Genomic DNA, 16,896 nt, shown 5'->3' on the forward strand with positions numbered 1-16,896 from the left:
AATGCCAAGATGGTACCTCTATAAACGCTCTGGCCGCAAGATCGCCTGCATTTGTGTCTGAACTTTAGTCGTCGAATGTAATTAACTCTCATAATGTAAACAGATTTAGGCTGCATTCAAATGCACACGCAGTCGAACTCTGGAGGGTATTGTCATCTTTAAAAACAAAAACAACAATGATTATCATTTACTGTGTGTAAGGAAATTGGTTTCTGGTCTTCTTTAAATCTTAAAACATGTAAGAGGTATTTCAGTTTAACACGATAATTTTAACTGAGTCCAGAATATTCAAGAAAAAGACATTGTCCTTGAAATGACAGTACATAGCGTTTTTCTTACGTTCAAAACTGTTTATAGGAACAAAAATACGATAGAAGAGATAAAATAAACATTAACTAACAGAGTCATGCTGTTAGTGGGATTCGACTCTAAGCCATATGACAGACGAGCACCTAAAGAAGCTAGTCTACCGAAGACTGACGTGTACTCTGGAAGCGACTGTGCTTGTGTGCAGTGCTTACTGTCTGCGCTTTATAAAACACCGTAGTGGGAAATGGAGTTTACTTGGGCAGAATTAAGTGATATGCATCTGGCATATGGTGCAGCTTTGGGAAATGCAAGGGAGGCACAAAGACTGTAAAGAGAACGTTTTCCAGAACGACGGTGCCCCCATCACACTACATTTTCGTCAATTGATCGGCAGTTGCGAGAATCAGTTTCCTTACATATTCACCGACCTGATGCAGGAAGACCACGAACAGTGAGAACACCAGTATTCGAAGAGAATGTGTTGGACCAATTTTTAAAAAATCCCTCAACAAGCACGCTGGCCGTTGGACATGTGTTGCATGTTCAGCACCAGCAAGTGTGGAACGTCCTACATGAAGAACATCTCTATCCATATCATCCTCAAAGAGTACAAGTTTTGCGTCCTACAGACTATCCCAAACGTGTGCGATTTGCCCGATGGTACCTGCGGCAGTGTGTGGAGAATCCGCAGTTCGCGCGGCATGTTTTGTTCACGAATGAGAGTAGTTTTACTCGTGACGGATGTTACAATGCTCATAACAGGCATGTGTGGGCAGCAAACAATCCGCATGCAATGTTTCGCCGAGATTATTAAGAACGATTCACAGTTAATGTGTGGGCCGATATAGTGGATAATGTCTTAGTAGGACCTTATGTATTACCTCCACGACTGAACATCCATACTTACAGTGTGTTTCTTTCAGAGGTACTCCCAGAACTCTAGAAAATGTCCCTTTTGCAGTCCGGCGAAAAATGTGGTTCCAGCATGACGGAGCTCCACCCCATCGGCCGCGGCGTGTTCAAAATGTACTTTCTGATATGTTTGGGTAATCGATGGATCAGGCATGGTGGTCCGGTAGCATGGCCTCCTAGATCACCGGATATGACACCTATGGACTTTTACCTATGGGGACACATGAAGGAGTTGGTCTAGCAGACACCAGTGGAGAATGAATTGGACCTTGTGGGCCGCATTGTCGAGGCTTCCGCAAGAATTCGTGTTAACCACGACGTTTTTCCTCGTGTGCGAGACGAAGTGCTTCGACGCTATCTCTTGTGCATTGAAGCCAATGGTTCACATTCTTAGTAGATTTCGTGACGTTGTAAGGTACAAGTGAATTACAAACACCATTTCCTATATCGACTCGTCTTCTTCTGTCTTTGTGTATTTTATTTGTGTGCCTGGAGGTTATGCTTTACAGCATTGCACACCACCAACTATGCCACTAATATGCGAATCACATTATCGCTGTTCCCAGGAGGTCATTTGTCAGCTGCTTCGTACCTATGTTAATACTATACTCTACAATGCTGCATATGTTAATATACATTTGTCCACGATAATTTATGTACATTTTGATAGCGGGCTTGCATCTAGTTTCAACAGCTCTCAATCACTCTGCTTTATGTGTTATGCTATAGCAACACCGCACGTGCCTCACTACGAACCTTCGACTGCATATTCACAGTATTTCATATTCCGAACTTCATTATTGGGCACCATCCGTATGTGGCAGTTATGCAACCACACACAGCAGGTATACAAGTGTCCCACCATTTTGTATCCGTTTGAGATATCGTCTTGGTACAAGGAAGTACTGTTAACAGGTGAGGAAGTCGTCCATTCATACCCCTCTCGAGCTATCTTCACTCGGCAGATTATCCGGGAATCCCTATGCTCCTTTGGGGAATCCCTTCCGCAGGCATTGCAGGATTATGAAACATGCATGTTTAACCAGAGCAGGTATCACTTCGCTGGTGAGTTTTCAAACCGCACCGTCTACGTTGAATAATTTCTGAAATATACGCATTTGAAGATTCATTTCCCACGGTTTCGGCGCCTTATATCTCCGACACAATGCATTTCCGGACCCATGTTTACTAAGCTTTTTTGTTTCTTCGTATGAGAGGATTTACCTCCCGAAGTTTGTCGGTGGAATTTTTTGACACCCAGTGTATATATATATATATATAGGTGTGTGTGTGTGTGTGTTATTTGTATATTCTTGGATCCCATAAAAAGTCTTAGGCAGCATTTGAGAGAGAACAAAATAAGCCTTTTGCGTTGCACTCTTGAAGGCCAAACAGTGACGTCATAATCCCCACCAACTTAACGAGCTCCTTCTCGAAAACACATATGACCTGTTTCGCAATGCACGTACGACTGAACAGTATAGAAAGATCCAGAAGCAATAGATGTTTAATGAGCGTTTTAAAACAATACACACGTGTAGTATCTATATATGCCATGCATCCCAAAAGGGTAAAACATTATGAATAATTTTGTAATTATGCTACCAAGAATGAAGCATGGATGGAAATCCTGCAGAAGATTTTACGGAATCAAAATCTTTTCGCTGCTCACTTCTCTTCGATAGTTTCTCTCAACCTCTCCTAAGGAAGAAAGGAACTCCCGATCTTGCGCAGAAGTCATGCCGAGACAAATTGGATCAGTCTCTTTCGTCTCTCTTCCTGCACCCCTATCTGTCTTCCTTTCCTCCTCCTAACTGCCACCCATGTAGACCAAATAGCAAGGAAGAAGCAAATATCACGGTGACGTAGAGAGATAGAAGACCGAAGGGGGAGGTAGTGTTCGTTTTTTTTTTTTTTTTTTTTTTGGACGCTGATTGAGTTTAGGTAGATATTTTTTCCCTCCCTCGTCCTCAAGCACCCCTTTAACCAAAAGAAAAGAAAAATTTTCCTTTAACTCTCCCCACTTCACTTCCTTCTTCCCTTTGGGACCGGGATCTCCTTCCAAAAAGTCTTCAACATCTTCAGATCTCTGCTCGAGCGGATGATTTCTTTTTATGTCAATGTGACTTCTGAAAAAAAAAGTCTTTTCTGTCTCCCGTTTCCAGTCTCCCCTACAACTTAGCATCTCTGTAAATTTCCTCTCCCCTTGCTCTTCGCCAACGTAATGGGACGACAAAGCATTCAAAAATGGTGGCTGATAGCACCACAATGCATCTCGTTACACCTTCAGCTACGACAACAATTTACGAAGCACGTGTCGCCAACAATGACGTGTAAAAGTGACAGAAATTGTGTGACATCTCGTCACAATCGTTTGCACACGTACATACATATAGATGCTCTATAAAGAATACAGTTTTATGAATTTTTCTTCCCATTTTCTACTCACAATTATATTCGTAAGAGAATTATTAAAAAGGCTTTACAGCAATTTTATTTATAGACTTCATTTCCTTTTTCGTTAACTCAAATTATATCTATCTTTTTCTCTTATCCCAACGATAACAAACATCCTTTATGCATATCCTGCTTGCAAAGAGACAAACAAGAATCCAAAGTAGAATTTAAATGTATAATTTATGTTAATAACACTACCTTATTAATTGATTAAAAGAGTCCACATTTGAAATATATATTTCTTTTTTTAAAAAAATTGTTTGGATTGGATTGAATTAGAGATTAGGTTTCGTTTAGCAGAGAGGCTATATGAGACGTGAACCTACAGCTTAACCTGGAATCTGTACCACATGACTACCACCGAGAAACGATTCTGAGTCTCCAGTGCCGAAAACGCGTACGCTTACCAGATAGTCACGAGGGAGCTCTTTATCTTTTGTAAACTCGATATCTATCGAAGTTCCTTTGATACGAAATGAAAGTCTTTTTTTTTTCTTTTTAATTTTAAAAGTAACGAGTGCCAGATTTCTTTTTCCAATTTCAAATCAAGCGTTTTTGAAATACTTCGGATCTACTGTTATTGGATCATTGGGCAAATACACATTGTTATAGCTGGGCATTTAATATTTTATCCACATCAATGGTCTCTCAAGGAGGAAACCATTACAATGTTTGTGATTAGGGCAATACGCAAGGAGACCATCCCTCTTCTTAAGTTTGGACTTGGATTCTGTCATAAAGAAAACTTTCAACTTTGTCAGATTGACAATGAACAACACACATTATAGTACTAGAAGATTCGTTTTTCTTAAAAAAAAAAAAAGAAAGAAAGAAAGAAAGAAAAGAGAAAAAGAAAAGGAAGAAAAGAGAAAAGAAACGAAAAGAAACTTAGCATCAGAATTTATCCTCAATCATGTAATTTTGTTCAACTTGACATATTCTATGAATTGTTATATATTCCATCTTAGGACAATGTTAAGATTAAACAAAAATTTTAATTTAAGATTTAGTATTAATTTTGAACTATATCTAATTAATCATACTGTGTACTCGTCTTGCTAGTGTCATAATGTAAAGCTTGGTGAAAGTATATTTTAGTATTCGTTTCAGTGATTTTATCGTACAGTATCAATTTCAGGTTTTTGAAAAATTCGTTTTTTTTTTTTTTTTTTGACTTTCTCAAAAAATAAGCATGGGATTTACATTCACCCATATCATTTTGGTCAGCTCTATCGATTGGTATATGTCTTATGTTTAGACAAAATAATTTCCGTTAAACGCTAAACAATATTGTGCAATTAACAATATCCTTGTTTTTTATGTCTATTGTTAATTGTAGTATTTCGTAACTATCGTTATTAATTCGTCTAGAATTAAATTAGTGAAGTAATTGCGAAGAAATAACTTCTCCAGAAAATGAAAAGAAGTCTAAATTTAAGGTAACTACTATTAGTATTTATCTTATCTTTGAAAGATAAGAATAGTTTATAGTAGAACTGTAAAAGGTAAAAAAAAAATATTTATACCATAGCTAGGAAACTAGCTGAAATTGCATAATGAGCAATGAAATATAGTAGGCTTTTCATAAATCTGTTTTTTTCTTTCGAAACGATGAAATACTAATTACTTAAGTTTATGATTTATACTTTAATTTCATGTTTTATATTTTAAAAGATGAATGTTAAAAATATTTGTTTACTGTCCTGTAAAATGTTCTCAGTTATCTAGAAATTAGAATTTCTGTTTATCAAGAGAGAAATGTTTTGAACTCCTTTCCTGAATTAATAATTTTCCAGTTCTCTTCTTAACCATATGAACCGCTTACTGCAGAAAGCAAACATATCCAACATCAGCGTTGCCAGATATAGCATAATGATGCTAGATCTAGCATAATTTGCATGTCTTTAGCATCTAGATTTTCCTTTTAACATTCTGCCCAAATCTAGCATAATTTAATCAAGTTTATCAAAAAACCGCAAAACCTGGAGATGAGAAAGAAGTTGGTCGTGAGAAGCAAAAGAACGTCAGAAATGTAACCTCTTCCATTAATTCATTGATTCATACAGTTGGTAAACCATACAGGCGGTTTCATTTTCCGAAGTAAGTAAGAAACGGCTTTGTGCTTTTTTTTAGTGTGTGTGGCTCCACTCAGAGTTTTCTAATCCCCTAACTGCGAGGCATGGAAGGAGCTATGAGGGCCATTCTCCCACCAACTTTTTGACAACTTCACCATCTTTATTTCTGACTTCATGACCATCTTTATTCCTGAAATGAAATGTCCGAAACCGACAAAAATCTGCCCCCCAGCAGACAATTCCCAACTCCACTTATGCTGCGAGGTAATTTTCTTTCAAAATATATAAACAAACACTTTGTATTCATTTATACGATATATACGCCATTGAGTCTGGCAACGACTGCACTAGTTTAGTTGAGTTAAAGCTTTTTTGCGTGAAGTATTGAGTTATATCCACGCATTCTTGCGCTCTGCGTATTTTAAGTTACGTTATCGTATCTCAACTTCATTTTTCTTTCTTTTAAAACTCCTGAATTAGTAATTATGAAGATCTAGCATAATTTGACCAAATCTAGCATAATATCGATCAGGTTTTGGAATAATTCCGAGCTGTGAGTCTGGCAACGCTGTCCAACATTTACACATTTCCTTTTTTGGAGCGATAATGCTTTGTAATAAGTCAATGGATGGTATAGCACCGAAATAACACTTGTCCGCTCAATAACAATGAACATCGCGACGCCTTTAATTGTCTGTTTACTCGAGATAGGTAACTTGTCCCCGATGAATACCCTATCTGCAGTAAATGAGACTTTGTAGTTTTCCCGTTAGAAGTCACTCTTTCATGCCCAATAATATGAATTTCGGGATAATAGGGAAGAAGCTGATGAAGGAGGAAAGATACTACACAGTGGATGACGTTGTTGAGCTCATAAAAACTCCCTCGATCTCCTGCAACAAGTTTTCCATTGTTCAAATGAAAGCGACTGATTTCAATGACTACATTTCCTGGTGGTCTGAATTCTACAATAAATAAATAAATAAATAAAAAGTGTCTGAGCGATAACTCTCACGGTAATAATGTCCCTAAACACATAAAAACGACTTTCAGCATTTCAAAATACTATGACATGTACTTCTTATCTCTAATTCCACATAGTGTTCAGTGTAACATGAATATTGGTGGTTTGATAGTGGATACTTTTAGGCTAAGGAACTCTTTTAAACACTTTGACCTGCCTTCCTACAACTCTTTCCTGCCCATAAGCAACAAGAAAATGGATGACATCAGAAAACATTGGTCTACATACCTCAAGAAAAGATACTATTTTGGAGTTCAATAACATCTTGGCCCATCACAATGGAAATACGTTCTGATGACAAAGATGACTGATTAATTTGTAGTTCGGCAACTCATATAATATTCAGAAATCTTTAATAGCTAAGTTATCTTCCAATAACGGATGTTTATCAATTTCATTTTCATTTTCATTTTCTTGAATCAATTCAATCCACAATTTGTTTGAACTATGCAGAAACATGTCCAAAACACAAAACAGCGCCCCCGTAAATTTTGCATGTGTATTTTAATCACGTATACTTGTATCATTAAAGGAAAAATACATGTAATGGTGGAAATATCGTAAAGATAGCTTTCTTCCGTTTTTTGCCTCTCCTGCAACATTACGAAATGTGGACATGTTTGCTTTCTGCAGTAAGCGGTTCATACACAAATCCTCTGCATACGTCTGTAACACATCAAATACAAATACCAACGAATGTCTTCAATCACTCCTCCTCACTCGCATTGAAAATGATAACAGTAATTATAAATTGTCTTGTTAAAATGTTTATTCGTACTTTTAAGAGATTTCAATTTTTAAACTATTATTTCCCCCTATTTTATCATTTATGATAATAGAAATTGTGACCGAATAGAAATTGAACTCAAACTACTACTAAGGACTTTGAGGAGGCCATTGGAGTTTCTTAGCTAGTGTACATGTCATTACTTTTTGCATATAGAAAATTACATTCCAATTAAAAGTTTTCGATTATCTTGTAGCAAATGGAAAACACAGGCTCCTTTAATTATAAAGGGATTTAGTTTGTTGGTATTGTGAGGCACATTGTTATGAAAGTAGTTCGGTGACGTTCATGTGTTACCTTGTTGATTTAAAATCGTTGAACATAGTCTAATATGTAATATAACGGAAATGCTATAGATATTTAGTGTGTGATGTGATTAGGGGGTAAGAGAGGACTTGCCCACCTCATTATCTAAACTACTTACTATTTATATTTTGTTTTGTCTTACCTTGTTATCAATCTACTGTTTTACTTGCTCCTGTTTTGTGGGAATATTTTTTTGTTTAGTAAATACTCCCCGAGAGTAACCTTTTACCAGTTTGTTTTGTCAGCTTCAATATAAAAGCTGGTTTTGTGTTTATCATTTCCTTTTCTGAGGTGGCTGACTGTTTGACAATAAGTTTGCACCCGAAGTGGGTACTAAATGTGAGCATATAAATACGTAAACCATGTACTCAAAGCAATAAATTATTTCAACCATCTGGAGGATAGCGCAATATATATACTAGGCATTAACAAGGAAGAATAACATCATCTGTGAAGTGGTATTTTAGGAGAAATCTTCTGTAACGGGACGGGACATTGCGTTTGGAATATTCAGATTTTCTCCCTTCTGATCAACAATCGTTACATTTATTACCGTTTGGTGTAAAAATGAGAAATTAGATTCTTTACAGTTTATTTTTCTCAAATTATTCTACTTTTTGTGCTGTAGTGTAGAAATATGAGTTTACTTTTATTCACGAGATATACTAATGTGGGTGAAGTAGGCTTCCAGAAAGCAGGAGTATGGTCTGGATACTAGCAAAATGAAGCTTGAGACTTCTAACTGTATGGTACGTTTAAAAACAATGAAAATTAATATATTCCTGAAACCATTGCACAATAAATACAGAGTGAAAAAGTGAGCGTAAATCCTGATGCAAATTTTTAAGAAAATGGAGAAAAGATTTTTTTAAACAAAGCTAAGAAATTGGTACTACGATAATGGTGCCATCTATTGAAGATGAAAGTGATACTGAAATATACCCTCTTCAAGTTTTCATTATTAAACTAATTAGATGTAAATACACAGTATAGCTAATGAGATATTAATTCTAATTTATGATTAATTATTAAACTTTCATCATTTACTTAACTTCTACATTGTCTAAAGTGGGGGATCTAGTGGGGGAAGGGTAGCCAGAACCCCGACTATAATAGATATGTCATGAGTTTACTATAAACTTTAAAAAATATATAGATAATAGCTTGAATTATTTTTGACACTGAAAAAACTGGAGGGATCTAGGATCCACATGGCCCGGGCTAGATCTGCCACTGGAGACATTCTTACTTGATAGATTAAATCGAGCTAAATAAAGTGAGATACTTTGAGGATATATTCTCGTTTGTAGCCTTCGACAGAATCCAAAAATAATCTTTATAGTACGCAAAAGTATGTATTTCATAGCCAAAAATAATTTACAACTTTTATACAATGTTAAGTAGCAGGTTGTACATATTGTTGTCTATCATCTTCTAACGATGATACATACTCCTAACAGAGACGCAAATATTGTTTGTAATTTTTTTTAAAAATATTTACGTTACTTTCCTGGAATAATACATCAAATGAATAATGCATGTATGTTGTGAATCTTTTTCCAGTAATAATGTTTGAAGGCGTATTGAAAGTTGGCTAATCTGAAGTTACAACGATATTATCGGGACACCGCGGCTGTCTTCTGTAATCAAACTAAGACAAAATTTTTGTCTGAAGTATCTTTATTTCTAAATTGCATGTTACGTTATAATTAAAATCATATATGATTGTATGAGATATCTGTTACAATAGACGTCTATAAATGAAATAAAACTCCCCTATCTGATTAATTGGTATAGTGCCCTATCAATATCCATTTGTGGCTTCGCCCGTTTCATGGAGCCAGTCCATTTGTGTACAGACATCAATTAGTGTATCCTGTTTTATCCTTAATAATGTTGAGAAAGAGCTCCATTGCTCCATTGAATCCATTAAGCACCCTAGGCCATTAAAAGCTCATTCTCCACGTACTTTGAAACTTTTTTCTATATATATTGTAAGATACTTTTCAATGTATTTAACCATTTCATGGAGAAACGGTGGTTCTGTGGTTCCCCTTTGGTGCAAAGGGTCCATGGTTAGATCAAAGGCTAAGAGAATTTGTATTGAAGAACAATGTGACCATGATTTTTCTCGAGTTTTTTGTTTCCTCTCACTTTCTCATTCTATGAATACTTTCATTATCATTCGTTAATCATTTGTCTCCTTTAGTCTTCAGGGCATACTAGTAGGATATTTCATTTCATTATTCATTAGAAATTTTATTTCTTAGCTCGTTTAATATTTTGTCTTTCCTCGAGTCATCTCTAGTAAATATTAAACCAAACTCCTTGCTTCCCAAGTATTTTCCATGCGAGCACTGTGTCCGGTCTGTTTTAGGTATGCCAGTTTTACAATCAGCAAGGTTATCTGTAAATAGGAACATCACCATTCTTCTAAGCTTACACTTTGAGTTTAGCATCCCACAAAAAGGTTTGGGTACAAAACCTCGCGGCGAAAACCTCGCTTGGCCAAAACCTCGCCGCCCAAAACCTCGCGGGACAAAATCTCGCCGGGCCGAAACCTCGCTTGGCCAAAACCTCGCCGCCCAAAACCTCGCGGTACAAAATCTCGCCTGGCCAAAACCTCGCCTGGTCAAAACCTCGACGCCCAAAACCTCGCGGGCCAAAATCTCGCGGGGCCAAAACCTCGCCTTGCCAAAACCTCGTCTTCCAAAACCTCGCGCCCCAAAATATCGCCTGACCAAAATGTAAATGTTCCAACAGATGATAAGGATGACGGTATAAAAGACACTGTTTCAGAATAAGTATCACGGGTATTTGACCAAGTCCCGCGATACCATACGAAAATTCTATTTCTGTATTAGAGGATTTCAATGTGAATGTAGGGCAACAGGATGTTTTTAAACTGGTTATAAGGAAAGAAAGTCTGCATAAGGAAAGTAATGACAACTAACGGGGTTAGTTTCGTGAACTTTGGAACATCCAACAACTTAAAACTTTAAGAAAAATCTAATAATGGGTGATATCAATAAAACGGAGAAGTTACTCATTACGCCCAATTTTGAAGTAGTTACTCGCATTGGTATCAATAAAAAGAGAACTGAGCACTAGTCGTCTCGGCTGACCTCGGAGAAGCCCCGCCCTTTTGAAGTAACCACACCTCTATTCTCGAGCCGAATAACTACTCCGCGTTTGATATCAATAAAAATCAAGACTCTTCTGTGATGCTAGTAACTTCTCCAAATTTGTGGAGCAAGCTAAATAGGTGACTCCGTGCGAAATATTTCAGAGTATATGATTGTTTTGCTATGTAGTAAAACTTATAAATTGCATAGAAATGTTGCAAATGGAGATTACAAAAAACATAGGTTCATGAAAGAAAATGTAAAGTAGTTAGCACAACATTTTTTAGGAGAATCAACGGAAATTTGGGATGGTGCACTACGTAATGGCAAAAAGATGCGGGTTTTCTTGCTTTACGTGAGTGATCCGGGATTCCAGGTCTGAATTGAATGTCAGGGGATTCTGTTGTGGCTCAAAGTACTGTTTCTATGACTACTACAAGTGTAATGGATGCGATTATTGCGAAATCTGAAAATTGATTGTTTCCGGAGGTGTGTGTAATATTCAAACAGCAAAGGCAGAGTGGCAAGAACAATATACATTTCCGGGTGCTATCGGAGCACTTGACTATAAACACGTGGCAATAAAGAAACCTAGTATTTTGGAGACGAATACGCTAATAGGAAGAGCTCCTTCGTGGCTAAGCGGATAGCGTACATGCCTTTGGCATGAGAGACCCGCGTTCGATTCCCGGCGGGAGTTCATATGGTTCGGATTCCAAGTTACTCATCCGTCCATATAGCCTCGCTACTGAAAAGGACATTAAACTCAAAATCAACTCAACTCAACGCTGATAGGAAGGTTGAATACATGAGAATGTATATTTTTTTATGCCAAGGTGAAAGGGGACGCGTATGGTGTGGAAAACGCAATCAGATGGATGTGCTTTATGACGTGACTGGCTGGACTATTTAAAAAAGGAAACAAAGGGATCAAGTGTCTGATTTCGTTCTTCAAGCCAAACAATCTACAAAGACCTTGGACAATACGTGATATGCACTTGTCGTGCTAATATTGATATTGCTGGATTCCAATCAACATCCATCAGTTCCAAGAAGTTCGTTCCCGTGGTTTCAGTATTACTTTCTTGTTTCCCGTTTTCTTTTTCAAATTAGTTTTTCTTTCTTTCTTTTTTTTTTCTTAATGCTCGTTCGGATATTAAAGATTCTCTTTTGGATTTGTCTCTAATTTGTAGATGTATTTGATATTTCGTTGCATTTCACTGTAATTGCCTTCAAAGCTTCGGCTTTCCTTCGTTTACTTTCTGGTAACTGTGACTTTGAAAGTACCACTGGAATTTTTATAATATCCACAAATGCACTTTAATTGAAACTGTCGTTGCTACTTGTCCCTTCCATGGCGTTTAGGATATTACGCCATAAGTTAAAAACAACGAAATGACCGCGCGACGGATGGGAGAAATGAGTAACTACTTCTTTTATTGATACGACTCAGTGCTACGTGCAGAGGAAGCGCGAGTAAACGTTCATAAATCTGGAGCAGACTAGACCTGAGTAGTGGCTTGTTTTATTGATACGAAATTGAGGGAGGAGATTACTCCAGGTGTAGTTACTCCGATTCTCGAGCAGGACTTCTCAGGAGTAGTTACTTATTTTTATTGATATCACCCAATGTCTATGAAAATATGAAATAATATATCAGTTTTCGCGACGTCCCTTGATTATGTCCTGTAGGTTAAAGGAGACGTAGATGACCAGGATGAAGGAAATGATCAAATAAAGAAAGTGGGAGGAAACGGGAATAACCCGAGAAAGCCCACGCACACGATCTTTTGTATCTTCTTCTTCTTCTTTTTCTTCTTCTTCTTCTTCTTCTTCTTCTTATTATTATTATTATTATTATTATTATTATTATTATTATTATTATTATTATTATTATTATTATTATTATTTGTAATGTGGAATAGCATATTAAGAAACTCATTGGGTAAATTTTAAAGAAAAGTTTCATTCGCGACGAGGTTTTGGCCCGGCGAGATTTTGTCCCGAGAGGTTTTGGGCGGCGAGGTTTTAACCACGCGAGGGTTTGGCCCGGCAAGATTTTGTCCCGCGAGGTTTTGGGCGGCGAGGTTTTGGCCACGCGAGGTTTTGGCCCGGCGAAATTTTGTCCCGCGAGGTTTTGGCCGGCGAGATTTTGGGCGGCGATATTTCGGCCGCGAGATTTTGTCCCTATCCCCCACAAAAATCCTGAATGGCACACAATTCCATACTTTTCTGTGTGAAATGGTTGGTGTTTGCATTTCTTCCCAATCTGGAGGTCTCGGTTTGTGAAATTGTTTCCATTATTTTTATCCGCTAAATATTTTAATAACATTTAGTTTTTCTAAATCTGACATATCACATACTGTGGTGCTGTGTGAGATCAAACATGATCAACCTTTACAGCAAGAACAAACACACTAATAATTTTACAAATTTTCACTTTGAATTTCTTCCGATAGGAAAAGTTAAAACTAAGAAGCATATGATTTGCCAATATTCATTTAACAGCAAAACTAATATGAAATATGAATTTCAAAACACACAAACACACACTCACATATATATACATATCTCAAAGTGCTTCCTCGTGGCTAAGGGGTTAGCATACGCGCCTTTGGCGTGGAAGACCCAGGTTCGATTCCCGGCAGGAGCTCATGTGGTTCGGATCTCACGTTAAGCTCTAGGTCCATGTCTCATATATCCTCGCTAAACTCAAAATTAAATCAAAACAAAACAAATACATCGAACGGATAATGTTTCACAAATAAACGTTATCAACACAATGGACTCATATAAAGGTATTTAGAAAACTATATTGAAATATATATTGGAAACTCAGAGAATCCCAGTTTAATTTACAAATTAATTTTAACTTTTATACAAAAAGTCGTTTACATGTTAATAACATATATATCGTTATTGTTTCAGGTTAACTAACGAAGATAAATCTATCGAAGAATTTATGAGTACTAACATAATTAAAATCTGAACTTCCAAGACGATGCGACTTTCTTCGTGACTGACCAATACATCACAAATACCACGAAATCAGCTTTTTGAGTTTAGAATTGTAACAAACGTCTTGGGGAAAATATCTACTGCACAATATGAAATGAAATGTAAAATGTTCTTAGGAGAAATGAAGTCTCGGGTGGTTGAATGGAGGACACCCTGGCCCTTACAATTGTTAAAAATCAAGATTACAAAATTAGAATTACATATAACACTGCACGTCATCAAACAAAGAAGTTCTACTAACTACCGTACAGAACTATATAATATTTTAACTGTAGAGAGAAGTAGTTCTAGAGAGGGGATGAGGATGCAAGTTTACAGGTTGCAAGATGTAATTTCGAACGGGAGGAAGTAACAGATACAAAACTAAAGATTTTAGGAACCTCTACAACATACAGAATATGCCAAGGTGAGAAGTGATCCGGAAAGAACGGAAGAGGAAGCTCCGGACTACAAACATCAAATCAGATTTCCCTCTTACAAGATATAAAGGCAGATTGCATACCATGTGAAGACTTCAAGTGCCTGGTTAACTTACGCCACATATCCAGGTGAGGTGTGGTCCCGGGGTAGGGGAGGAGGACGCCCTGGGCCACCACAGCAAACCAAGTTTATAGATTACAAGATGTAATTTCGAAGCAAAGAGAATAGGAAGTGAAACAACTGAAGACTTCAAGACCCTGTAATGCACCTCTCATTCACCCCAGTAAGGAGCAGTCTGAGAGTGGAGAAGGGGACTTCACTAATTCTGAAATTTTTGTAAATAGTGTATATAGTAGTAATTATGTAAATATTAATTGTATTATATGTATAAAGTGATTGTAAATATGTATATTATATGTAAATACACTTGTACATATGTAAATATATAAGTTGTAAATATTAATTGTATTATATGTGTAAATTGATTGTTAGTATTTGTATTATATTAAAATACACTTGTACATATGTAAATATATAACTTGTAAATATTTCCATTATATGTAAATAAATTTGTACATATGTAAATATAGATTTTGTGTTTTATTTGTTAAATTCTATCTAAAGGGAAACTGTTTAACACGCTCTGTACTTCCCGCGTTTGTAAAAGACGATAAGGGTAAAATTGAAAAAATAGGGAGAAATTTTGGTTTTGAAACCGGGAAATAACTGGAGTCCCGTGCTTAAACCCAGGTTTTTAGTGGTTTAGTACAAATTTTTCGTACAGTGTGTGGCCAAAGATTCATACCTACAGAGGCAGAAATTTTTTCAGAATTTTGTAAGTGTGTAAAAGAAAAGTTCACAGGAAATAAAATGAATCTAAATTTGCATAATTGAAGGTCTAGAGTACAAAGACGACATGCTTTGAATACATGTAATTATTATCGGAAGTAGAAAAGTGATATTCCTCAGAAGAAATTCTCCTACATCTCTAGAGCTTGTCAAATTATGAAATATGCAAAGCGGTTGAGAAAGATTATATCAATTCCTTGTCATCCCTGAGAGCGTACGTAGCTTAACGTTTCATCATAGAAGTCTATGGTGGAAAACAATCAGGGTGTGTGTAGTACGTGATTTTGGTTAATGGTTTAACGGTCTATATTAGCTTAATGGTCTGTCAATTAAACAGTATTGTTACTGTACTCTTTATTGATCTTAGGTGAGAGGACATTTCTTGGGAAAGACTGGAGGACTCTCGGATTCCCAAGAATGTTGAAAATCAAAATATCAAACTTAAATTTACATTTAACTCTCCGAGTGATGTAATGAAGAAACACTTTGTCAAAAACAGGGATGTAATTGAAGGTATACGGGAGTACATATGTGTACCCATCAGTCCACTTCATATTTTTATAATCCAATTCATGCTCAAGTTCCCCCCTTAAATTTACGAAAGAACAGCATCAGAAAGGTAAAATCATTTTTTGTTAACTCGGCATAGTTGTTTTGATATTTCGATCACTGCAATTTGTGGGAGGGAAATGAAGAGAAAAACAAATTGAAAATTGAATTCGTTAGCACCTGGAATCAAGTGACGATCATATTCAAACATCTTACTGGAAATGTGCACCAACAAATCTTGTTTCGACGTAACTACCCGTTGAAAACCAAAGGTATCGACAAAAATCATAAAGTAAAGATTTGTGTATACTGATAACACGGTAAGGAAATTAATTCAATGTGGATAGATGCATATGTCGGACACATCAGTTGTTCCATCGAAGACTAAAGGATTTCTTGAATAGATGACACAAGTCTCAAAGCGGTTGACATCTAGAACTTATGTTGCTTATATTAGGAAGATCGTAGCATCCAGATTCAAGTAAAAGTTCTGTCTATTCAATGAGAGGAGCACCATAACTGTTGACAATATGTGGTATAGTGCGTGCAAATTAAGAGACTGTGGTCTCTAGAAACGTGTTAGAAAAATGGTTGAGAAGATGCGATCACCAACTATCACAAAAGCCAAAGAAACTTAACGTTTTTAGTACATGAGAAGTACAAAGTTTGGAATGAAATGAAATATTTCCGTTTAACTTCTTATGATCCACTTTAGGCTTAGGGAGACGATGGTTGAAGCAGGTAAATGATTATGGAAAAATTGATAAAACGAGAATATGAGAGGAAATTGGAGTAATTGGAAATCGAAAAAAAACACCTACACGATGTTGTCCACCACAATGTTTTTGGCTGTAAATCGAACCAGAGACCCTATGCACCATAGGTAAACGCTCTACCACTGAGCCACCGAGCTCTCCAGTATAAAGTTTGATATGCTACTTAAGTTGATAAATCAAAGATAAATAAAATGTATGTTTCAGTGTTAAAATGCGAAGTAAAATGGATTTTTAATTTTTTCAATTTTTCTTGGACTTCTATAAGAGAAAATCTAATAAAAGTATGCGC

The 16,896-nt window shown here is 36.5% G+C and overlaps 1 long non-coding RNA gene across 1 annotated transcript; it reads left to right on the plus strand.

Annotated features, from left to right (window-relative positions):
* The first annotated feature begins 5,029 nt into the window (after positions 1 to 5,029).
* On the plus strand, positions 5,030 to 14,501 carry LOC145662033 (uncharacterized). The gene is made up of 2 exons (XR_014126955.1): positions 5,030 to 5,117; positions 13,924 to 14,501. It is a non-coding gene; the product is annotated as an uncharacterized LOC145662033 (long non-coding RNA).
* The last annotated feature ends 2,395 nt before the right edge of the window (positions 14,502 to 16,896 follow it).

This window comes from Thermobia domestica, chromosome 10 (genome assembly GCF_964235325.1).
Source record: "Thermobia domestica chromosome 10, izTheDome1.hap1.1, whole genome shotgun sequence".
Lineage (NCBI taxonomy): Eukaryota > Metazoa > Arthropoda > Insecta > Zygentoma > Lepismatidae > Thermobia > Thermobia domestica.